The sequence below is a fragment of the Sceloporus occidentalis genome, unplaced genomic scaffold, assembly GCF_023333645.1.
Source record: "Sceloporus occidentalis isolate IW3139 unplaced genomic scaffold, rSceOcc1.0.p SCAF_5, whole genome shotgun sequence".
NCBI classification, from domain to species: Eukaryota; Metazoa; Chordata; class Lepidosauria; order Squamata; family Phrynosomatidae; genus Sceloporus; species Sceloporus occidentalis.
The window spans coordinates 98,120,449-98,146,927 of record NW_028316985.1 but is presented as its reverse complement, the minus strand read 5'-3'; the positions used below and the strand labels follow the sequence as shown (position 1 = coordinate 98,146,927).

General features: G+C 43.3%; 1 protein-coding gene across 2 annotated transcripts in view; it reads left to right on the top strand.

Annotated features, from left to right (window-relative positions):
* Window positions 1-1,362: 1,362 nt before the first annotated feature.
* LOC149312549 (fatty acyl-CoA reductase 1-like) overlaps window positions 1,363-26,479 on the top strand; it is a 68,972-nt gene continuing 43,855 nt past the window's right edge. Inside the window, exon 1 of one of the 2 annotated variants that reach the window (XM_089524853.1) lies at window positions 1,363-1,535. The gene's annotated coding sequence lies outside the window, so the exon portion shown is untranslated. The remainder of the gene's footprint in view (window positions 1,536-26,479) is intronic. The other variant, XM_089524852.1, reaches the window with a different exon arrangement.

Here is a 26,479-nt window from a genome sequence, read left to right as displayed (position 1 = left end):
GGCACGATAGCCGTGGTGCCATGGTTTTACAGTGCTCCTTCAGCACTGTGTTGTGCGGATACAGCGCCAGAGGAGTGCTGTAATACCACGTGCCGTGGGGTGCAGTGCTGTGCGCAGCGTCCCGCCACCATGGGGGCAGAGCCGGGGCATGCGTTGTGTAGACGCTATGCCCCAACTCTGCCCCAACCTGGCCCAAACTGCTAGTCTGTACAGCCCCCAAGTCTGGAAAGTAAGGGTCTGTACAGACTGGCCAAATTAAAGCTGCTTCAGGTCACTTTGGAGGTATGCTGTTTAAATGACACACGCATCTTAAGAGGCCAGAAGCTGCACCAAAGCCGCGCTCTAGTCCTTGGCTTTGATGTGGCTTCCAGCCTGTTAGGATGAATGCATCATTTAAACAGCATACCTCCAAAGTGACTCGAAGCAGCTTTATTTTGGCCTGTCTGTTCGGGCCCTAAATGCACAGAAAAGAAAACAGTAAAGATACAAGAAGCGAAAGTGCTTTTTGGCTTCATTGCTCCTGGATGTCCTCCTGGGCCCCTCTGGCTCCCCACTGAAACACTGCAGCCCCCACCCCATGAAGGTCAGGCAGAAGGCGCCCAGGTGCCCTGTGCCAGAGGCCATAACCCCCTCGGATGGCAGCGGAAGGAGCTCCTGTCAGGGCTGAGGCCCACAAGGAGAGTGCCCCTCCCGGCCCCAGCGCTGTAGAGAAGCCAAGACCACTCAAGTCCCGAAGGGCACAAAATGGCCTGTGGCTCCAGCTCCAGCAAGGCCCCATTTCCCAGCAGGCCTCTCTGCCCAGCGAAGGGGGTCTGTCTGGCCTCCTCCCAAGCGAAGAATGGGTTCCTTAAAGCGCCGACGAAGCGAGGCTGCCCAGCTGCATCCTCAGCACAGATATAATCCGGTTCGACACGGCTTTAACTGTCCAAGGCTGCATCCACACTGGAGAGAGAACCCAGTTTGGCCCCGCTTTAACTCTTTGACTGGCTTAAGGCTATGGAATTCTGGGAGTTGGAGTTTGTTGTGGGAACAGAGCAGAGAACATTCTCCCAACTCCCAGAAGTCCATAGCACTTGGGGCTGACAAAGTTACAGCGCTGCCAAACCGGGTTACTTCTCTAGTGTAGATGCAGCCCAGGCTCCTCCATGCGCTGCGAGTCGATTCTGAGAACCGGAGTTCGTTGTGGCGCCACAGAGCAGAAGACGACATTCCCCAGAAGCCAGGGCGGTTAAAGCCGTGTCAAAGCGGATTACTTCTGCGGTGAGGATGCCGCTGTGTGGCAACGGAGGGAGCCGGAATGGAGCCGGCGTTGGCTCCTTGCTGAGCCTGGGCTGGCGCCCAGAGGAGGAGGAGGAGGAGAGGGCGGCGGCAGACTGGTCCAGCCTGGCCTGGCCTCCCCTCCCCTCCCCCGGCCGGATGTCGGGCGCCAAGGGCGAGGAGCCTCTTCCCTCCGCAGCCGCTGGGTCTACCGTCCTCCTCCCTTCGTGCAGCGGGAAGAGGAAGGCCTCCAGGAGCTCCCTGACCCGGACCCTGAGGTAAAGGCCGCGCGGGCAGCGAGGGAAGGGGCGCCGCCGCCGCGGGAGGGAGGGAGGGAGGGAGGGAGGGCGAGGGGCAGGCGGCTCCCCGAGGGGGCGGCTGGGGCACCGACCACTCCCCCGGCCCCGCCTCGGAGGACAGCGAGCCCTGCGGCGGGAGATGAAGAACGGCTTGCCTTCCCCCTTCTTAAAGGACGGCGGCACCGAGGGGGCTGCGGCAGGAGGAGGGGAGGCCCAGGGCAGCAGACAGGGCGCTCCTCCTTAAACCGGATTAACAGCCGCCGGGATTCTCTGGTCAAGCGCCGTCGGCGGCGGCGGCCTCCAGGGCCAAATAGGGCCAGCGTCCCAGAATGGCCCCGGGAGCCTGGAGGGGCATTTCTGACACCTTTGGGCTCTCCAACCTTTTCCAAATGACTTGTGTGGCCCCAAAAGGCCCACCGGGAGCATGGGATCTGTACTTCCACCACATTTGGCTGCTTCCGCGGCCCAATTGAGGTCCATGAGAAGCTTTTTGGAAGCCCCAAACATAGTGAAAGTGCTCCACGACAGGCGCTTCTATGCACTTTCCTTGTGGGAGCAGGTGCAGCCCTTCGAAGTCTCCCAGGGGCTCATGTGGCCCCCTGGCCTCCCACAGACGCCCACCGCCCGCCTAGACAACATCACAGCCTTCCCCAGATGAATATGTATTTTCCCAGTTTTCACAGAGAGAAATGAATGATCATTGCCATTTCAGGGAAGTCATAGTGGCACTCTATTCTGCTCTGGTCAGGACCCACCTGGAATATTGTGTCCAGTTCTGGGCGCCACAATTCAAAAAGGACACTGAGAAACTGGAGCGTGTCCAAAAGAGGCGACTAAAATGGTGAAGGGTCTGGAAACCATGCTCTATGAGGAACGATTTAGGGAGCTGGGGTTGTTTAGCCTGGAGAAAAGAAGGTTAAGAGGTGATATGATAGCCCTGTTTAAATAGTTGAAGGGATGTCATATTGAGGAGGGAGCAAGTTTGTTTTCTGCTGCTCCAGAGAACAGGACCCGGAACAATGGATGCAAGCTACAGGAAAAGAGATTCCACCTCAACATTAGGAGGAACTTCCTGACAGTAAGGGCTGTTCGACAGTGAAACACACTCCCTCAGAGTGTAGTGGAGTCTCCCTCCTTGGAAGTCTTTAAACAGAGGCTGGATGGCCATCTGTCGGGGATGCTTTGATGGAGAGTTCCTGCATGGCAGGGGGTTGGACTGGATGGCACTTGTGGTCTCTTCCAACTCTGATTCTATGAATGGTCACAGCTATGTGACTGTCAAATGTGCAGTGTGTTGGGAGATGAGTGGGGTAACGGTGGGAACACCAAAGTTGTCTTGGTTGGCTTCATGCAGAGGTGTTTTATCATCTGCTTCCACATTTTGTCACAAACTTTCACTGAATCTGTTAGTATTCATATGTGAAGATACAAAGTAGCATAGGATGAAAGAAGCCCCAATATTTGGTGAACAAGCTCATATGTAGATGATGACAATTGCAGACACACACAGACAGAGAGAGAGTTTTTAAAACATATCCTAGTGAAGGATAATATTTAGGTTACAGTCAAAGTCAGACATTTTTAGACATTAGAAAAACATGTCTCATGTGAATGGAAAAATCTTAGGAGATATTGAGGACAGTCCAGCCAAAATTACGCAGTCTTTGAAGTAAATGTGGCAGTTTCAAAAGTGCTCTGTGGCGGCTTTATACCCTTAACTATTATAGTGTGTCAAAACTAGCTTTGTATCCTCTAAGGTGCAAAACAGATAGATTGTGGCACAAACATTAATGTGTGAGAACCTACAGTGTTATCTTTAGTGGTTGTGTGCCTTCAAGTGATTAACAACTTATGGTGATCCTAGGCAATCCTATCACAGGGTTTTCTGGGCAAGATTTGTTTTCTTCTTCTGAGGCTGAGAGAATGTAACTTGCCCAAGATCCCTGAGTTGGTTTCCATGGCTAAGCAGAGAGTTGTAGTCCAACGCTTGAGACACTCCACCATGCTAAGAGTGCAATAATCCAATTGTGCTGTAGCTAAGGTGGGTGCCACTGTGGCCAGGTCAGACATCTCAAGGTATGGGCACAGCTGGCACATTGCTCTTCCTCATAGTAGGCAGAGCTTGAGGCTTATGGCATTTCTGTTCAGTCTACATAACTGGAAAGCATACCATGAAACCTTTTCTCACCCCCCCCCCCTTCTTTATACAAAGTAAAAATGAAATTTAAATACAGTCGGCTGCCATTCACTGTAAGGAGCCCTGGTGGCGCAGTGGTTAAATGCCTGTACTGCAGCCATTCACTCGAAACCACAAGGTTGCGAGTTCAAGACCAGCAAAAGGGCCCAAGCTCGACTCAGGCTTGCATCCTTCCGAGGTCGCTAAAATGAGTACCCAGACTGTTGGGGGCAAATTAGCTTATTTGCTAATTAGCTTACTTGCTGTTCACCGCTATGATCTTTGGAATAGCGGTATATAAATAATAATTAAAAAATTCTTATACACAGATTTTTTATACATGGATTCGAGCATCCATGGTTTGAAAATGTTCCAAAAAAATTATGAATTTCAAATATCAAACCTTGATTATCTGTTTTTATAAGGGACACCATTTTGCTATGTCATTTTACTTATTTATTTTATTATTATTTATTTTTGGTATTTATACCCTGCCCTTCAGCCCTAATGGCTATCATTTGAAATTAGTATTTTTAATTAGACAATTCCCTGCCTTCAGGTTTACAATCTAAAAGTCACAACACAGAAGGAGAAGGGAATGGTGGAGGGAAAGGGGATGAGGTCCAGTGGTTCTTCTCTCCCTCTGAGGCCTGGACCAAGGCAGATGGACTGGAGGGAGGACTCTTCTTTAATGGGACTTGAGTATACATGGATTTTGTTATACACGGGGGATCTTGGAACCAAACCCTAGCGTATCACAAGGGTCCACTGTACTTCTCAGTGGGAAGGGAACAGCGCTCAGTGGAGTCATACTGGCCACATGACCACCAGAGCAGTCCTCGGACAATGCTGGCTCTTCAGCTTAGAAACGGAGATGAGCGCCACCCCCTACAGCCAGTTACAACTAGACATTCATGCCAAGGGACTACCTTTACCTTTAATTAATATTAATTATCTTAGTAGCATAATTTATAATAGTATTAGTACTAATCTATGGAGTCTGAAGAAAGTGCCTGGGTTTAATTGTCCTTGTGATGGAAACAAAATGCTCTATTTTAAGAATTTGTTTTTGTGTATTTTAATTAGGAAACTTAGAGTTGAATGAGGGAGTTTTCTAGAAACTGGGGCCAGCTCTGCCATTGATTTTAATCTATCAGATCTAAGTCTTTGTTCAGATTCTAGACCTGAAGGGCTACAGGTATTCTGCTCTTGTTATCCCTTCATTAACTTTATTGCACAGCGTTCTGGTAATGTTCTGGGTACTAAATGAGAACAGAATGGACTGCACTTTATCACATGGCCGGGTTCCCATCCAGGTCCCATTTGGTGCTTAAGCGTCCCTCGTCCGTCCCAGAGTGAGAACTCTTAAAAAGGGTTCCCAGCTGGCAGGAATGTTTTCGGACTGTTCCAGGTGATTTCAGTGCGATAAGCCAATTCCATCTTTGTGTTCTGATTGGCTAGGACAATTTCCTGACCTCCCATCCTAGAACGTCTACAATCTCTACTGTTCCTCCGGGTATGACTTGAGGAGAACGCCACAAGTAGTGTTAAAATTTCATTATATTTTTATTCATGTAATACTTTTTTCCCAAGAAAAAGAATGATCACAATGTAGACATCTCAGTAGCATGTTTTTGGATGGAGAATCCCCCCCCCCCCCATATACTGACCATCTAATAGACAAGAGAGAAGCCAGGGAAAGGGAGCAGCCCTCAGGGCAAGCAGGTGTGTATGTGTGGGTGTGTGTGTGGCAGACAGCCAGGCAGGGATGCCTCTGCCTGGGTGCATTTCCCTGCAGCCACCCGCTTTCCAAACTTTCTGAGTCACAGCCCTTCTCTCCCTTTGACCTTGGCACCTTGGACCAGCCCCCTCCAAAAGCAGAATGGGCAAGGTCCCCCCAAAAAACAGATATATCCCCTGTCTGGCTTTCTTCCTTCTCCTCCTCCTCCACAGCCACAACTGCTTCCCTTTGGCTCCTTCTTGCCTTCCTCTCCCTGCCTGTCTCTCTTTATAGGCGGCTCCAGCAAGCTGGGTGTGTGTGTGTGTGTGTGTGTCAGACCCATAAAGTGATAAGATAATAGAGTGATGACATGTCTTATTTGCACCGGACTAAAATCCTCTTTAGAACAGTATGCATGCGCAAAAGAAGAACTGCTTGGGAATGACCTTGGCTACAGTAATGGAAACACAGTATATGCAGTGTGATAAAGTGTATTATCATACCGCTACCATTACATTACAAAATATCGAATGCAATAACACCTGTTCCCATATCGTTTCTCCACAGAACGTTGTAGGGACTTTATGGGAACGTTACAGGTACTGGTGCGATAAACTTATGTGTTTCAGACTTAGTTCAAGGCAGATGGGAATGCCTTTTTACTTTCTGAGAAAAGAAAGATGCCAAAATGTAGAGACGTTGTGAAGATAGAGGACACATACCAGAAGCTCATTGATAAATGCCCACCACATGGAAGAAGTGAGGGGAAAAAATTGCAAACACAAGTAACAAATGGCCTACATACAAGCAGATGTAGGATTGGCGGTGGCTTTTACTTTTAATAGCAATGACTGAAATGGTTCTAAGAACAAGAATGAATTATGAATGTCACTTAGTTGAAATAATTCATGTCTCATAATAAATATCATACAGGTTTTTGTAGTGCAAGCAACTCAAGAAACTGCAAGATGTTTATTATGAGTCAAATCCACTTGTAGTCCAGGTAAATAGGCTTATAGTGGGTCCACAGGTAGCTATGATGGAAACTCTGTATTGTGATATTTCAAATATTCATTGGCTATAACAGTGCTTTGTCATACAGGTACTGTTTAAATATTTGGATGGATGTCAGCAATGGATTCAAACTACAGGAAAAGAGATTCTACCTAAACATTAGAAAGAACTTCCTGATAGTAAGATCTGTTTGACAGAGGCTGGATGGCTATCTGTTGGGGTGCTTTTGATTGTGAGTTCCTGCATGGTAAAGGGTTGGATTGGATGGCCCTTGTGTTCATTTCCAACTCTGTAATTCTGTATAACTCACCCAAATGTACATGAGTTTCCCTCCTCTTTGGGGGGTATTTTGGCTCCAGAAGCAGGAGTCTTCATTGCTCCCCTTCCAAGTCCTAGTCTTCTTCTGATTGCTTGATTGCAGTTTTCATTCTAATTTATGACTGAGCCAAGGTATGGAAAATCTGGGAGATCTTGAATTATTTCAATGTCTTCATCATCTATGGTCATTAATTTTCAACTGTAAATCTACTTTTGCACTTTCTTCTCTGATTTCTTCGGTAACCATTCCAAGTCTTTGCTATTTTCTGTTAGTAATATGATGTTATCTGTATATCTTAAATTGTTGCTGTGCCTTTCTCCTGTTTTCACATCTCATTCCTCCAAGTCTAATCCTGCTTTATGTATGATATGTTCAGTATACAAGTTAAACGGATAGGGGGATAAAATGCAGCCTTGGGTGTCCTCCTTGCCCATTGAAAACCATACGCTTTCTCCATATCCTGTACTGACAGTAGCCTCTTATCCTAAGTACAGGTTACAGGCTAAACTTTAGGACCGTAAAGGCAAACCTATGATGCCATTTCGCCAGGCACGGGGAGAGGGAGAAGGCATAAGAGGCACACATGTGCCCATTCTGTCTTCTCCCTGCCATTTTTGGGCCTCCCGCTATCTCTCCAAGACAGAGGGAAGCCAAAAATGGTGCTTGGGAGAAGGAGCCTGAGGTGCGCATCTCTGGCTCCACCTCCCAGCCTTCTCCTGGCCTCTCCAAGACAGCTGGAGACTGGGAAAGGGGTGGGGGAAGGAGGAGCGACTGGCGCTGTCTCCAGCTGTCTCCAGAGAGAGAACTGGAGGTACTGGGCCAGGGAAAAGTCTTTGGGGAAGAGGGACAGCCACGTGCCTAGTCCTCTTCCTCCCTGCCTGCCTTCTGGCAAACCGCCCCAGAGAGGAGAAGGGATTGCAGGCGGACTCCTCCTCCTCTCTGATCGGGTTTGCCAGATCTGAGGCATGCTTCCAGTGACACCTCAGGTCTTGCAAATAGCCTCAGAGAGGAGAAGGGGTTGCAGGCCCATTGCTTCTCCTCCAGCTGAGAGTCAGCTGGAGGCCAGGGGAAGGGCAGGAGTAGGAGGTGCAATGGCGCACGCCAGTCACTCCCAGTTTTCCCCGGCTTCTAGCTGTCTCTCAGACACAGCTGGAGGCGGGAAAGAGCAGGAGCGGGGAGAAGTCCCGCCCCAGAAGTCCCGCCTCCAAGGACAGAAGCCACACCTCCAGAAGCCACACCCCCAGCATGCAGCCCCCTCCCTGGGAAGCAGAAGCCCGGCCCACGGCCCACGGACCTCAAAAGGTTTGCCATCACTGCAGACAATCAAAATGTTGTAACATACTCATTTCTTTAAGTGTGATCAACAGTATTTCATAATCTACACAATCTGTAATCTGTGAAGCACAGGCCGATTTCTTTCCATTTGTCAGAACCCCTTCATTCATTTATTCATTCGGAGTTCTGTCATGATGAGGTAAAGAGTTTAGATTAAGTCATCTAAGTTAGTAATTAGTTACATGCACATTGAGGATATGTACATACAACCTTTACTTTGATGTATGATGTGTTGGAATGTTTGAAGGCGGCATCTTAGGAGTGGCAGACTGTTTAAAGCTGCTGATCATATTTAGTAGTGAACATACACACACACACACACATATATATTCTCATATATAAATATAAATCTTAGGGTGTGTTAGCAATATATGTATGTATTAAATAAAGGTATGTATCTGTAAGACTCAATGGGAAAAGCATTATGGGAAATGCCCATCTGCAGCCATGATCTGTAATCGGATGTGTCATGTAAGCAGAACACTGGCTAGCAGGACAAAGAATCCTTCACACCCTGAGAAAGATTTATGACTGAGAGAGGTTCCACAGATACAAGTAATCAATTAAGGCATCAATAGCTTTCTCAGGACAGAGAATGTCCGGAGACCAAATGATGCCCACATTTGGGTTACTTTGATGGAGGGTTTCAACCTCCGCTGGGAGGGGAGGTGAATTGGAAAAACCATCTGAGAGGGAAAGGAAAAAAAGGTGGGGGTCAGTGGTCGGTTTAAATTAAGGCTTCCCCTTTGTGTGCCTCAGATTCTGCAAAGACGTGGTCCTGGGTGCTTCTACCTTATCTTTTACAATAAACTTTCTGTTTTACATGAAGTTGTTGTGGATTTTTGGTCAGAGTAATCCCAAGTCTCACACCATTATCCAATGTATATTTACAATATGATCTCTGGTGCCTCTTCCTTTCCTGGAGCCAGCCTGGACATCTGTCATTTCCTACTCCATATATGGTAAAAGTCTTTGTTGTAGAATTTTGAGTATCACTTTCCTGCCATGGGAAATGAATGCAGCAGTCCTGTGGTTACTGTGAACCTTTCTTGGGAAATAGAATGTACAGTGGAACCTCACCATAGGCGGGCGTGCCATACGCGGCCTTGAGCATATGCGCTCAAGCCGCGGCGCGCGCGCGGGGCAGAAGGGGCGGCGTGTCCCATTCAGTTGAATGGGCGAGCGCGCCCGTTCGCCCCGTGCACCTCCGCGCCGCCGTGCACGAGCCCCATTGTTTACAATGGGGCTCGAGCATAGGCGGAAATCGCCATACATGGCGGGATCCGGAACGGATCCCCCGCGTATGGCGAGGTTCCACTGTATATTGAACATTTCCAATCTGTACACTATTATTTTGTTTTTCATATTTGTTGACAGATTATTGTTAGAACTAGAGTAGATACTATCTCTGTAGCTTGATGCAACTCTGTTGACATGCTATCTGTTCCTGTTGATTTATTCCTTCCCAGTGCATTGAGTTCATCTTCCACTTCACTTCTCAAAATTCTAGGTTCATCTTCAAATGTTTCTTCTTGAAGGCATCTGTTCTCCTTTCACCTCTTCTATATACAGTGGGCCCTTGGTATCCACTAGGGTTTGGTTCCAGGAGCCCTGTGGATAACAAAATCCATGGATGCTCAAGTCTCATTAAATACAATGGCATAGTGTCTCTTATATAAAATGGCAAATTGATGTTTGTTTTTAGAATTTATATTTGCAAGTTGGTCACCTGATCTAGCAATGTTATAGTTTTATATACCTGGGGGTACATATTTCCTATAATGTAAATTGGAAATGCCACATAGAAGCAGCAAATCTTTTTAGCTTGAAAGATTAAAAAAAGCAATACTAACCTTTGGAAGGGTCAGTGGAGGTTCCCTGATGGGCCCCATTCTAAGAATCATTGGCAGGGTACAAACTGCCAGAAAGAGGCACCTCCCTGGTGCCTCTCTTTGCTCCGCAGGAGCACCGCAGCAACCAAATTGCATGGCGCTGCTGCGGAGCAAAAAAGGAGTGCCCGAAAGCAGCTCTTTTTTGCAGTGTTGCTGCGATGCTGCAAAGCTCCAGAGATGTTGCGAAGATGTCTCAGCTGCGCCACCCTGTCTGGAAGTGGCGCAGCTGCAACGTCATCATTACGCGCCCCTTCTGGTGGGCGCACCACAGCTGCGGTGCCCTTGTCACGTGCAAGGGTTGCCGGGCATGTGGGCACTCCCCCCACCAGGCAACCCTCGCACATGACGAGGGCGCCTCAAAGGCCGGTCTGTTCTAGGCCTTTATGTTCAAAGTACTGCCCCATTTACTATATGGAGTAGAGCTATGGATCCATGTTGCAGCAGTCATAATCATCCAGAACAGATACTTGAAATAACTGTTAGCAATTCCTCTGGAAACACCCTCTTCATTACTAAGGCTGGAGGTGGATCTCCCTCCTATTAAGGCTAAAATATACAAAGCAGTTATACTTTACAGGAAATGATTTTCAATATTAGCAGTTCATGATCTGTGCCAGGGTCTGCTCTTGATCTTGTATTTTCAGAAAGAATGGAATTTCTCCATCTTGTGTTTCCAGTCGTATTTTCTGGCATATAAGACAACTGGGTGTATGACCCCCAACTTTTCCAGTTAAAATATAGAGTTTGGGATATATTTGCCGTATAAGACTTACCCCTCTTCTGACGCACACCAAATAAAAATTTAAAAAAAATCAGATTTGATTTCAATTTGGTAATTTTAATTCAAATGCTTATGACATGCAGGTACTTAGCAGGAAAACTTGTTGTATACAAAGCCTGCTTCAATTGGTCAGCTCTCCCTGCCTGTTTCTGATCATTTTAAATGCTTGGGTAGGACGTTGGTTGTGGTGATAGCTCTTTGGTGCTTCTCCTCAAAGGAGCACTGGAATCATAGAATCATAGACTTGGAAGAGACCACAAGGGCCATCCAGTCCAACTTCCTGCCATGCAGGAACTCTCAATCAAAACATCACCGACAGATGGCCGTCCAGCCTCTGTTTAAAGACCTCCAAGGAAGGAGACTCCAGCACACTCTGAGGAAGTATATTCCACTGTCAAACAGCCCTTATTGTCAGGAAGTTCCTCCAAATTTTCAGGTGGAATCTCTTTTCCTGTAACTTGCATCCATTGTTCTGGGTCCTGTTTCCTGGAGCAGCAAAAACAAGCTTGCTCCCTCCTCAATATGACATCTCTTCAAATATTCAAACAGGGCTATCATATCACCTCTTAACCTTTTCTTCTCCAGGCTAAACACCCCCAGCTCCCTGAGTCATTCCCCATAGGGTATGGTTTCCAGACCCTTCACCATTTTAGTCACCCTTCTTTCAACATGCTCCAGTTTCTCAATGTCCTTTTTGAATTGTGGTGCCCAGAACGGGACACAGTATTCCAAAGCAGAATACAGTGGCACTATTATTTCCCTTGATCTAGACACTATACTTCTATTGATGCAATCTAAAATTGGATTGGCCTTTTTAGTTGCTGCATCACACTGTTGACTCATGTTCTACTTGGACTCCTAGATCCCTTTCACACATAGTCTCATTAAGGCAGGTGTCCCCCATCCTATATTTATGCATTTCATTTTCCCGCCTTAGTGCAGTACATTACATTTCTCTGTGTTGAATATCATTTTGTTAGCCTTGGCTCAGCTTTCTAGTTTAATTAGGTCATTTTGAATTTTTATCCTGTCCTCTGGGTTTTTAGTTACTCCTCCTAATTTGGTATCATCTTCAAATTTGATAAGCATGCCCTCAATGCTGTCATCCAAGTCATTGACAAAGATGTTGAATAGCTAGAAGAACCAGGCTCTGAAGGATTTGAATTAGACATTTGTGTATAGCTTTTCTGGGTTAAAATCAGGCAAAGTTATCACATTAAAGTTAAAGGCTATAATCACTGCTAACATTTTCTTTGCTCATCCTTTTTGGCATGTGTGCTTTTCCTTAGCCCTGCCTGTGCCTGGTTTCCTCCCCACATATTGCACAGCACAATTTACCTTAGTTCCCTTCTCATCTATCCAGTCTTTAGGGTGTGCACAAACAGTTATGCCTACCAGAATTTTGTATGGTTTTTTGTGCATGGTTTTTCTTTGCTTATGTCATTTATATCCTTTTTGAAATGCTCCCAATTTTTCCTTGACTCGGGCACAGGATATATCAAAATTTATTGTTTTAGTTCCAAAACTTGCCCTTGACATATACATGAGGTTGATTTATAGACACATATGTTTGGTAATATAAAGTAAAGTTTGGTAATGTAAAGTAAAAACAGTCCAGAATAGAATCAGTGAAGGGGGGGGGGGTTACTGAAAATAATTCCCTGCTCCCCCAAAATTCCTGTCATACAAGCTGATTGAGGGGCACCTGTATTTTAGTGTAAAAGGCTTTTCTGAAACAGTCCCCAAAAATTATAGAAGAAGAGCCCTTCCTCCATGCCATCTGTCATCATCCGGCGTGCGAGGGATTGAAAAGGCAGGGCAAGTTCCATCAGCTCTGGCTTCGAGTAAGAAGCAGAGCCCTCACTCCAGTCCATCTGCCATCGTCCAGGGCCTCAGAGGGAGAGAAGAAATGCTGGACCTCATCCCCTTCCCCACCACGATTTCCTTCTTTTGTGTCATATCTTTTTAGATTGTAAGCCTGAGGGCAGGGAACCGTCTAATTAAAAAGATTATATGTACAGCGCTATGTAAATCTACAGTGCTGTATAAATAAAGCTTAATAGTAATAATAATAATAATAATAATAATAATAATAATAATGTGATAATTTTATATTATACTATAGTATACAATAGATGCAGTCCAGAACATAATTTTATATTATAATACAGTATACAATAGAATAAATTCTAGAACATAATTTTATATTATACTACAGTATACAATAGAATGCAGTCCAGAACATAATCAGCAGAGGAGGACAAGTTACTGAAAAGTATACTCCCAGGAAAGGCTCCCAACACTTCAGGGGAGGGGGCACATTCTGAAACGGCCTTGGCTGTTTGAGGGTCTTGGTCTCCTGCTTATCAAACAAATCCCTACCCCAACCCCTATTCTCTTCCAAGACTCACTTTTCCCCCTTGTTTTCACTTATTTTCTTATTTCTTTCCAAACTTAGCTGTTCTTTTGCTGTACAAACCCAGCTATCTGACCTGGGTGCCAGGAAGTTCTCTTTCTACCCCTCAGATAATTCTGTCTAACAAAAGAGTCATGTGACTCATTTCCTCCAATTCTAGCAATTTATTTGCCTGGGCTTTCCTGTTTTAATGAATATGACAGAAGAGGAAGCATCCACCTAACAAATTAGAATCACCTACCATATGTACTCATCTATAAGTCTAAAAATGTATGCCCAAAAATTGACCCCAAAATTCCCTGTTGACTTATTTATGGGTCAGTATGGCAGTTTGATAGCTCTTTCTGATTTCCCCATGCAGTCTGAAGATGCAGTCTGAAGAGGAGTTTATTTCTCTCTGGAGCCAAGTAGAAAGAGTCCTGGGTGATTGATTGATATTGCTGCCCCCACACACACACTTCTGGCTGAAATGAAAGCTGAAACGATGAAGCAAAAAGCCTCAATGAAAGTCTCTCTTGCCATACACACACCAAAGGAGCCCCCAGATTTTACCCTCGAGCTATCTGTGGGTTATGATAAATTCCATAATTTTGCTAGAAAACCTGACCTTGACTTATACATGAGGTCCATTTGTAGTTGAGTATATACAATAATTCACTGAAAAGTTATTTTTAACTTCGCGAGAGAAAGGAAGGTTCTTTTCTTCATCTATGGTGGGACTGTGAGATGGCTAAAACGTTTTGGAAGAGTGTACATAGATTAATGATTAATATCCTTCAGGTGGAAATACCTCTAGATCCTCGTATTTTTTTGTTAAATATGATTTGTATTGTGGAGGAATCTAATGTAAGAAAGAAGTCTTCCTTAATATTGTATATGATTACTGTAGGCTGAATTCTATATGCGCAATATTGGAAAAAGAAGGAGATTCCTTGTGAAACGGAATGGTTAAGTAAGTTATGGGAAGCCAAAGAAATGGATGTACTAACAGAGAGTATGAAAATAAGGATGTGAAGAAGGTATCTGTAAGATGGGAATGCTTGGAATTGTACTGTGGTTTAAAGTTATGTATAACAGAAGGTTCTTAGAAAATAATACTGTATATAGAGGAATAGATTTATATGCGTTAATCAGGATTGAACAATTCTTTTGGGGATCATATAGAGGTAAGATATCAAAGGCTATGGTCTCTCCTGGGTTTTGATATAGTGGAATATGATATAACATCATTTAGTTAATTATCGCAGGTTGTGTTGGAAGTATTGGTAGCTTTTTTATATTTGAGATGAGAAGATAAGCATATTAGTGTGTTGTTATTTGTCTTTATTGTTTATGTTTTATGTTTAGTGTTGTGTATTGTCAGTGATGTTTTTCTTTTTATATATATATATGTGTTCGTCTGCTTTATAATAAAATAAATTAAAAGAAAAGTTATTTTTAACTTTGCTGCTAATTGAAGAATCTAAAAAGTTAGTAAATTAGGTGAAATTACTGGGGGGGGGGGGAGTAAGGGGCTATACAGATGGGCAGCATGCAGCTGCCCCTTTTTGCCCTGGATCGGTGCTGCAGCAACTGCACGCAGTGGCACCGATCCGCTCCCTGAAGGGAGCAAAAAGAAGCTGCCCTAAGCAACTCCCTGGAAGGGGCGTCGTAAGCGTTGCGGCATGGCATTATGATGTCCTTTCCATGCTGTGTCATTTGGGCGCTGCAGCAGAGGTACGTCATGGCACACACCGTCTAAAAGGGTGTGCCCCAAAATGGTGCCCAGGTGGCAGCGTAAGGGCTTAGAGTGTGCAGACGCTCAGCCCTCACAGTGCGCACAGGCCGGCACAAGGTGCCAGTCTGTATAATCCCTAAGTTATTAATGTAGTAATGAGTTAATCAAATTCCAAGCTCTGATCAGGCAGTACAGCATCATAGATGCAAAACCAGATTTTCACCCACCACTGGTTTTGCTTACTTGTTGACAGTGATCAATCACTGTCTTTTAATACAACATTCCTTACAGAGTTGTTGCAATAATAAAAGGGGGAATAGCCTTATATGTTGTTCTGAACTCTCTGGAGAAAAACTTGCATCACAAGACTGCTCTGGGTGTGATCCAGAGTCCCGTGTTTAAATCCGATTGATCTCAGTGGGAGGATTAAGCATACACTCTTTCCTGTTCTGAGGATTTGAGATTTGATAACACCTTGATTACATGTTTGTTGTAATGTCCTTATGTGGGACTGTCTTTGGAGGTCCAAAATACTGCAATCAGACTGCTGACTGGGTCTGATTTCAGACAACATAGTTCTGTGTCTTTTGCCCTCCTCTACAAGCTTTTAGTAGTGTAGGAGAAAAACTAAGATTTTGCTAAGGATCAGAATATGCTCTCCCAGGCAGATAGAAGCAGCTACTATTCTCTGTATCTTAACCCTCTCACTTTCAGTATTGGAGAACAACAACAAGTTTATTGATTAGTCAGCTGACCATATCAATGGAATACAAAATACAGTTACAATAGAGTGGCACTATTATTTCTCTTGATCTAGACACTATACTTTTATTGATGCAACCTAAAATTGCATTGGCCTTTTTAGCTGCCACATCACACTGTTGACTCATGTTCAACTTGTGGTCTACTTAGACTCCTAGATCCCTTTCACACGTAGTCTCGTTCAGCCAGGTGTCCCCCATCCTATATCTATGCATTTTATTTTTCTGCCCTAAATGCAGTACCTTACATTTCTCCGTGTTGAATTTCATTTTGTTAGCTTTGGTCCAGCTTTCTAGTGTATTCAAATCATTTAAATTTTGATCCTGTCCTCGGGAGTATTAGCTATTCCTCCTAATTTGGTATCATCTGCAAATTTGATGAGTATGCCCCCAATTCTGTCATTCAAGTCATTGATGAAGATTTTGAATAGCACTGGCGCAGGCCAGAGCCCTGTGGGACCCCACTGGTCACTTCTCTCCAGGATGAAAAGGAGCCATTGTTGAGCAACCTTTGGTTTCGGCCAGTCAACCAATTACAAATCCATGTAACAGTTGCCTTGTCTAGTCCACATTCTACAAGTTTGTTTTCAAGAATGTCATGGGAAACCTTGTCGAAGGCCTTACTGAAATCAAGATATACTATATCCACAGCATTCCTTTCATCTACCAAGCTGGTAATTTTATCAAAGAAATCAAAGAGATCAGATTTGTCTGGCATTACTTGTTTCTCTGAAACCCGTGTTGACTTTTTGTGATTATGGAATTGCCATCTAGATGTTCACAGACTTTCTGTTTAATGATCTGCTCTAGAGTCTTTCCAGGTATTAATGTCAGACTAACTGGATGATAATTGTTGGGATCCTCTTTTTTCCCCTTTTTGAAGTTGGGGATGTTTGCCCTCCTCCAGTCTGCTGGCACTTCTCCTGTTCTCCAGGAGTTTTCAAAGATTATTGCCAATGGCTCCGATATTACATTTGCCAGTTCTTTTAATACCCTTGGATGTAGTCCATCTGGTCCTGGAGGCTTAAATTAATTTAGATTAACAAGATATTCCTGTATTATCTCTTTACTGAAATAATAATAATTATTATTATTATTATTATTATTATTATTATTATTTAAAAACTGCTTTTCCAAATTTGATCAAAGTGGTGTACAACACAAAACAAAAATGTGAGACAATAAAACAAATCAATAACACATATCGTCAATTAAAATTATATAAAAAAGTTTACAAATATTAAAACCCAGGAAATACACTAGCTGGATCTCCCAATTGCATATCAAGGGGAGAACAGAATGGAATTAAGACACATGGGGGAAAGCTTGTCAAAAAAGAAAGGTCTTAAGATTCTTCTTATACACGTCTAAGGAGGAGACAGAGCGGAGCCCATCAGGAAGGGAGTTCCAGATCTGCAGGGCCAAGGTAGAAAATGCCCTATGTGAAGACGAGGAGTATCTTGTCTTCAGAACCCTCAACAAATGCTTCCCGACCGATCTGAGAGTGTGGGGCAGATTATATGGGGAGAGACGGTCCTCTAAGTACCCTGGGCCCAAGCCATTTAGGGCTTTATAGGTAATAACCAACACCTTGTATTGCCCCCGGAAGTGAATAGGCAGCCAACGTAGATCTTGTAAAATAGGTGTTATATGGCTAGTCCTGGGGCATCCAGTAACCAACCTTGATGCCATATTCTGTACTAATTGAAGCTTCCATGTTTGGTACAAGGGTTGCCCCATGTAGAGCGCATTACAGAAATCCAACCAAGAGGTTACCAGAGCATGTACAACCGTTTCAAGGTCCCTCCGGCCCAGGTAGGGTCGCAGCTGGTGTATCAGCCAAAGCTGGTAACAGGTGCCTCTGACCGTCACATCCACCTGAGATGTCACGCGGAGCGACGAGTCCAGAAGCACCCCCAGACTGCAAACTGAGTCCTTCAGGGGAAGCGTAACCCCATTCAGGACAAGTGGACAAATTTCGTTCCCCAGGCCAGGGGAACCAATCACGAGTACTTCCGTTTTCTCTGGATTCAGACTGAGTCTGTTTTCCCTCATCCAGCCCATTACCAACTCCAGACAGGCATTTAGAGGAGAGATGCCATCCCTAGTCACTGCATCAGTCAGAGGCACAGAGAAACATATTTGGGTGTCATCAGCGTACTTCTTAAAAGATAAATTGCTTTTCAGAAGCTTCCAGGTGAGGCAATTCACAATTTTTGCTAAACAATGGGAGATCTGGAGGAGTCTTTGTGGGTAGAGGGTGGTGACAATATCCTTGTGGGGTTGCATATACTTTCCTCACACAAAGTAGAATGGCCCAATCAACAATGTTTATCATTATAATCTGGGTATGCATGCCAGGGAGGAGGATGCCTTAGTCAGAGAGGTACCTTCTTCTCTTTTGCTCTGGTACACCTACCCACCTGCAAATTGGTAAGGCTACTATTCACATCAGTTATGTGTGATGCAAGAGAAGAAAGACATGTTGCTACCTATAGTTGTGGTTCCCTGAGTGGTCACCTATGCGTATACACAATCTGCCTTTCCTCTGTGCTATGGCACAACTACATCATCTCATTGTTTAGGACTTTTGTGTCAATCAAACTGTTAAATTTGCTCTTTGGCTTGAGCAAAAGGAAGAAAAGGTGGGTGCCTGCCAAAATTCAAAGTCCTGGAAAGTTTTTTTTTTTCCATGCAGGACCCATATGTGTGAATGTACAATTGATCACTTTGAAGACACACAGTTATAGGTAAGCAACCAGGCTTTCTTTCTTTTGACCTGTGAACAGAACTATCCCACTGACATTTTTATGCACAGTGTCACTTTCAAACTCAATTTCTGTAACTCCTATGGCAAAACTGTATGGTAGGCCTATAATTCTATAACCTTATAATTAGATCCAATACTGAAAGTGGGAGGGAAAGCTATTGCAAATTCTGGTATGCTTTATAAACTGATGTTACAATCATCCTTCTAGTGTATCTCCTATCCTAAAAGTTTATAAAGCCAAAATCTTATCTATTTTATCTTACGGTGCAGAAGTATGGGGTCACTTGAAAGCTCCCCCTTTGGAGTAGGAAGAGTTGCTTTTTAAGAAGGATCCTTGAAACTGACAAGAACACCCCAGCCCAAGCAGTGAGAGCAGAACTTGGGATCTATTCAATACAAGGCCAGGTTTGGATAAAAGCACTTAACTACTGTCCAAAGATCTCCAAAATGGATTCTAGAAGATTCTCTAGACTCTGCCTAGAGGAACAGCTGGCTATTGGGTGCCCTAATTTGGGGGGTTTGTCAGCTATCCCTGGTATTGTTCCAATTAGGCTTTTCTCCCCTCTTCTTTCAGCCGGGCATGCAGTTCAGGAATCCCTAAAACAAAGGATCTGGGACATCAGTGAGTAATCAGATATAGCCTTGTTAGCTGGGTGTAAATCTCTTAACTGGTTAGCTAAAAATAAAATTTTATTTGGCCTAGAAAATTATCTTGAGTTGCATTTAAGACAGAGCCAGAGAACAGCCTTCACCAGAGCTAAATTTGAACAACTGAATTCAGTGGTAAGAACAGGACGGTTTCAAAAAATACCTTATCATGAAAGAATATGTATTTGTGGAGCCCCAGCTATTGTGGATACTCCACATATCCTGTTTGACTGTTATCTTTATTTTTTTAAATTTTATTATTAAAACAAGTATATAATGCACAAATATACATTACAATCAAATACCATTATATACAACAAACAAAACATATAACAGATAAAAAAGAAAAAGAAAAAAGAAAAACATAAGAATACACAAAAAAACATCCTCAATCAATTTGTTCACCATTTTTAAAAGCCCATAAACTCCTTTTTCATATCCTCCTTAATAGCTTGTTTCAAATCCTTAAATTCATCTCTTATCTGTCTCCACTCTTCCCACAGCATCTGTAAGATTCCTGAAGAAAACTTCATCTTCCACAGATATAGCGATCATAAAGTTAAAATCAAGATGCAAGACAACATCTTATGATGTCTGCATAGCAACATCTTCATTCTCAGCATTATCTTCCAGCAAAAAGCAAACATCCCATTTTCTCATGCTTCACAACACATGAATAAACTCTGTAGAATTTTTTTTTATGTTTTCTCAAATAGAACAATTTCCATGACAAAATACACAGGATTATATGTTTTAAAACTACTGTCCCCTCTATACTTACTTATTAGATTTTTACTGTTGAATTTTACCTTGGATTTTATAGATAGCCTTTCTCTTTATTTTTTTCTCAGACCTTGTTTACAGAAAGAAGGATCACTCACCACCCGAAGGAAGAACTTTATTCACTTGCCATTTAAACCATTCCAGATATTAAAGAAAGTGGAACATTTTCAACTTTGCATAAACAGTTTGGGCTAGCTGCTTTCCCAGGGTATCTTGCTGTTCGCTGTTCACTTTCAAACACTGCGGATTCAGCATTGTCCTCATGAGTGTGGTTATCCTGATCACAAGTGGGCAATTCCCTGCTCTCTTTCTTGACCAGAGAGAGTTCTGTCAATTAATTAGCAACTAATTAGCTGATGATTCTACTGCTTAGCTTCCTCTTCTTAGGAGTTGAGGCAAAAGTATCTAACACACCATCTTCTCCATCTGGAATTCCCCATATAAAGAGCTCTTGATGTCTAGCAGAGAAAAATATTGAAATAAGTTGGAACAAGAAATGAAATGCCCACCAGGTCAACAGTGATGGGCAAGAAACTGGAATCTATAAAGTGAACAAAAACTTAGAACATAGAGGTCTCGGTCAAAGTCATGGTGTGCCTTGTGGATACATAACACAGCATTTGGATACACAAGGATCTCAAGCATTTTTTAAAATTCTTCTGTAACTGTCAGAACTCTGCAAAAGCGCCTCTCTGGCTAGATTGATCATACTGTCAGTTTGACGTCTAATGCCTCTGGGTAGAACAGTAACTCTATCCTTGGAGACAGTGTTATTTTATATCAGGAAATGTTGAAATGTTTGATTTAAAGCAACAGAATAAATATAGAAGTCAGTCTTATCTCTGCTACCAAAGGGTAATAAGAATGTAAATCATCGTGTCTCAATGGATCACTGCCACTAAGTTGACAGTTGTGGAGGAATGCGACTTTCAATGATTTTTTTGCTGCATAGTCCCCACTATAATATCTTGACAATTACCTGGTGTCTTAGTAGGTGAAGAGCTTGACTTCTGGAATAACCCACAGAGGAAACATGTCCCTAAAATGTTTAGCCACTGGCATCACTGTAGGGATGCATGTGGTGTAGACACCTAAAACCTAGTGATGGCACTGAGCCCACCTCCATCTCAATAGTGCTGGACAAAGAGTATGGTAGATGGTGGAGGCAGGGGAGGCACAGAGGGGGTGGCTGAAGCTAGGGAGAGGAGGCGAGAGGATGGTTGCAACTGCAGTTCGCCAGCCTTACTCTTGCTTCACTGTTTGCTGCCACTTGCTCCCTTCCCCTTCCTTTCTTTGCTTGCTCCATGTAGTTGAGGAAGTGAGAGCCAACGACGAGAGAAGTGAGGAGATGAGCCTGCCTCTCTCAGTGACATGCATGCAACTGGCAACTGGCAAAGAGCACTGACCCTGTCTTTCTGTACAGACAAAGAGCACACTCCTGCCACCTCTCTCTCTTTCTCATGGGAGAAGGTGCCCACAGCCAACACTACTCCACATAATCTGATTAAGTGCTTCCCCCCTCCCCCAACACAAGGACCTCAACTTCCTCTTCTCCTGGTTTATCACATACATGCTCATACTCATTTCCAGTTTCTTTCCACACAATCACCCTCACTTCACTCTCTCTTATACACTGGGTGATATTGTACTTTGCTAATCTATTAATGTATCTCATGTAATGGTAAAGTTTGATTATAATGAACATAATTTTGATCTAGTTATCAAACATATTTACTTTGAGTTCTGTTATTTTTTCACTAAATTGTACTTTAACCACATGACACTATGTAAATATAAATATATTTAGGCTGGTTGTATGATATTTAATTTAAATGTATAATGTTAATTTTGCTAGTAGTTTATGTCACTTCTAATGCCATTAGATTCAGTGATATATGGGAATTTACAAATAACATCAGTACAAAAAAATTACTAAGGATTCTGTATGGTCTGATATGGGAGGAGGTCCATGTGGGAGATGCATGAACTACCACACTGGCTGACACCAACCCTAGCAACACCACTGGATGTGTCATCCATTTGTGCACCCCAAGGTTTTATATGCTAAATCAGTGATTCCCAAAGTAGGTGATACAGCTTCCCTGAGGGTAATGGAGCGATCCAGGGGCAGTGAGGGAAAGGGGGTGGAAGGGAGCCATGAGGAAAAAGGAGGCGGGAGAGGCTTCAATCAAAATATTGGTGTGCAAGAACTTAAATGGAAATATGGTAAGGGGATAGCAGAGTTTTTAGGGGTTTGCAGTGAGGTTATATTTACCTGTCTGAGGAGAAGTCATTGCAAAGCTGCAGGGGCTCAGACTAGGCGGTCCGAGGTTGACACAGAACATACACAGGGTGCAGGTGTGTATGTGCCATCTCTGTGTGCAGAGGTTAGGTTTTGAAACCATATGTATATTTTAAAACTAGCCTTAGGTGATGGACTATCTGCCCAGTTAACAAAGGTTGAATGACTTATTCCCAGGAACCAAAAATGGGATTCTGGACTGGTTGATGGCTTTAATTTTAGTGTAACAAAAACAGTGATTGGATCAGGATATCCCTGAGATGAATGGCTGAAGAAGTTTGACAGGGGGACACAAGGGGGTAGGGAGAGGGAGATTGGCTTACTGCTTTGGGTATGGGAGCCATTCCCTATATGAAGAGTGGCTTAAGGAGCGGGGCATGTTTAACCTGGAGAAAGAAAGGTTAAGGGGATGACATGATAGCTATATTTGAAAGAATGTCTTATTGATGATGGAGCAAGATTGTTTTCTGCTGCTCCAGAGACTAGGACATGGAGCAATGGATTCAAGCTACAGGAAACAGAATCTAACTTAACATTAGGAAGAACTTCCTGATGGTAGTAGCTGATCAAACATGCTGCCTCAGAGAGTGGTGGAGTCTCTTTCTTTGAGGTTTTTAAGCAGAAGTTGGTTGGCCTTCTATTGGGAGTGCTTTGATTGTGTATCCCTGTTTGGACTGAATGGCCCCTGTGGTTTCTTCTCACTCCATGTCTCTATTCTATCTTTCCATGGTGGTGATACTGCATGCTCCTTTGAGGAAAGAGACTACGCTGACAGTAGTATTGCTACTGATAAAATGCAAAAAAACGGCAGTTGTTGAGGAACCAGACTAAATGTGCCAAGCACCTTAATGTACTGAAATAATTTTCTGGGCAGCAGCAGTGGTGTGGGGTGAAATTGGTGGATAATGTCCCAGAATCAGTGGCCATGGCACTCTAGCCAGCTCTTATTAGTACTACCTTTTACCTTGAAACAACACAAAATGAAGATTTGGTCTTAACATGCACTGCAGAAATAATCCAGTTTGACATCACTTTAATAATAATAATAATAATAATAATAATAAAATTTATTTATACCCCGCCCCATCTGCACTCACGCAATCGGGGAGGCTTACAGCATTAAAAATCACATAAATCATATCCCCCAACCCTTCCTCCCTTAAAACAGAATTAAACATTTTACACTTTAAAACATATTAAAAGATAAATAACAATTTAAACAATAGATAAAACAAACAAACAACATGACATATACAAGCAAACAGCAAACTGGATCGATCCATTACTCTCTCTCTTTTCAACTGCTGTAGCTCAGTGTTATGGAATTCTGGGAATTTTAATTTTGTGAAGACATTTAGCCCTTTGTCAGAGAGTTCTGGGGCCAAAACAAACTATAGTTCCCAGAATTCCACACCACAGCCATGGCAGTTAAAGTGGAGTCAAACTGGATAAATTCTGCAGTGTGGATGCAGCCAAAGATAGTGATAGAAAGTGAAATGAAAGACATCCAACTATTGGAGTCAGAAGGCAGTGCAACAGCTATTGAGGGAGAGCAGAGGACATGTACAGGTAAAATTATATCTAACAATGCAGCTGGGCTCAAACAAAAAACAACATGTAATTGTTGACATGTTCGCATGTGAAAAGAAAGCCCAGAGGTGCACAACACGTATTATAGAAGATGGAATGTGAGAAATATGCCTCAGGGGAAGCTAGGAATGGTAAAACAGAAATTTATAAACCTTGCGGTACTGAGTGGGTGAACATATATAGTGGACATTACAAACTTACATACTTTGAAAATGAGATTATGAGAACAAATGAGGTAGCGTTACAGGTTGAGTCTCTCTTACAGTATCTGAAATGCTTGGCACCAGAAGTGTGTCGGATTTCAAAGTTTTTTGGATTTTAGAATATTTGCATATACATAATAAGATATCTTGGTGATGGGACCCAAGTCTAAACATAAAATTCATTTATGTATTGCGTACACTTTGATATACTTAGCCTGAAGGTAATTTTATACACAATATTTTTTATGATTTTTTGCACGAAACAAAGTTTGTGTACACAGAAGCATCAGAAAGCAAAGATGTCAGTATCTAAGCAATTCGTATAGACAGTTTGGGATTTTGGAGCATTATGAATTTCACAATTCTGGATAAAGGAGATGCAACCTGTAATAGTGAGATAAGTTGTAGTATAATCAGTTGGGATATTATTATTTTTTATTTAAAAGCTTACCTTTTTTCTTATAATAAATAAATATAATAATAATATAATAAAACTTATTTATATCCCGCTTATTTGTAAGAAACAATCAATGTGGCTTCCAACAATTAAAATAGTACAGATGTACAGAGATAACAATAATACAAATATATAAAAAAAAACCTTTAAAATGAATTAAACCATTCTAAGATTAAAATTCAGACATTAAAATCAACACATTTATATTAAAAAAACATGATATCATAGCACAAAATCAGTGGAAACTCATCATGGGCGGGATTGTACAAATACAGAATACTCCAGGTATGAGAATCTATATGTAGCTGGGGGCTATTCTGGAAAGGCCTGCTGGAAGAGAGCCATCTTGACTGCTTTTTTAAAGCTATCTAAGGCCTGTTCTGCATGGGTTGAAAGTACGTGCTCGGCATGTACTAGGGTTAGAAAGGGGCGTCCTTTCCAGACATCCCTAACTCTAGTAGCACGTACAAAATGGCGGCGCCCTATACACATGAGCACCGCCATCTTGACGTCATGGACACTTAGCGTCTGCACGTTGCATGGCAGAAATGATGCCACGAGTGCACCATTTTCATTTCCGCGGCGCTAAAAGAAGCCGCTTTTTGCGGCTTCTTTTTCGGCCGGCGGGAAGCCTTGCCGTTTAGACGCTGAGGTTTCCCAGTGGTGGAAGCGGAGGCACTGGCAGACCGCCCTTTTTGGGCGGTCTGTAAAGCGCCTAAGTTGGATATTTGGCAGATTTCATCTGGCAGGCCATTCCATAGGGTGGGAGCAACAGCGGAGAAGGTCCTCTGGAAGGTCGCCTTCAGTTTAGTCCTTAGAGGTTGCAATAAATTCCTCCCATAGGATCTGAGTGCACAGGGCGGATTATATGGAAGCAGGTGATTCCTTAAATAGGTTGGCCCAAGCCATGTAGAACTTTAAACATGAGATCCAAAGTGTCTTACAATATAAGTTAAAACAAAATAGAACATACATACAGACTTACACATATATAATGCACAGTTTTAAAAATTAAACAGATAGACAATCCAAAGCACAAGGGGAGTGGTAGATGCCCAGGAATTAGACCGAGGGGCCAACCTGGGGAGGGGATACTTTGCAGCCCTCACCCCACCCCCTTTGTTCTTAACATGGTAGTAACTTCTGGAGTTTTTTCAGTATATAAATGGGGGGCGGGGGGCACTTGGAAGATCTAGCCTTCTGAGGTCCAGTAAAGATATATGTTGCATCATCCTGGACCTCTAGAAGTTGCTCAACCTTCAACCTTTGTATTGATGCCTCCAGCAGGGACGTAGCCAAGGGGGGTGGGATCTTGGGGTCCGGACCCCCTTCCATTAGAAAAACGAATGGTGTGTGCTGCTATTCCGCCACACCCAAGCCCCATTATAATAGTGGCACTTAGTCAGGACCCCCCCTTCCCAAAATCCTGGCTACGTCCCTGCCTCCAGAATACTGCTCAAGAGCCTGAAAGAGTGAGCAGACAGTTTAAGTATTGACTTTAATGAAAGCTAACAGTTATTAAATATTATTAAACATTATTAAACATCTCTGACCAATTGGGCACAGTCTCCTGCTCAGAGGCAGAAGATGAGTTAGGTTTCCTGGAAACTGGCTGTACCAAGAGAGCAGCTGTGACTGCAACAGGAAGAAGAAGAAGAAGCAGACAAGCAGGACGAGCTGAGTGTGAAGCCTGACAGAGAGAGGATGTGGTTTGTAGAAGGCAGCAGAGGGTTTAAGAAAGATTATGCCAGGCACAGAGCAGTACTACTTTTCCGTAGCACTTGTCAGACAAGCAAGCAGAAAGACAGGGGTAGTCATGCCTCTTCTCAGTAAGGAGTACCACTTCCCATTAAATAATAATTTGCAAGCAACATCCTTACCCAATAGGAACAGCTCCTTTATTGGCACAAGGGGAATTCTGCATGAACAGGAAAAGATGTCTCAAGATTCTGATAAGTTATTCTTATATTAGAAGTAACTGTGTCAGCTACATTTCTGACACTTGATCTCAAACATCATGAACAGCCCATTTTCAACCC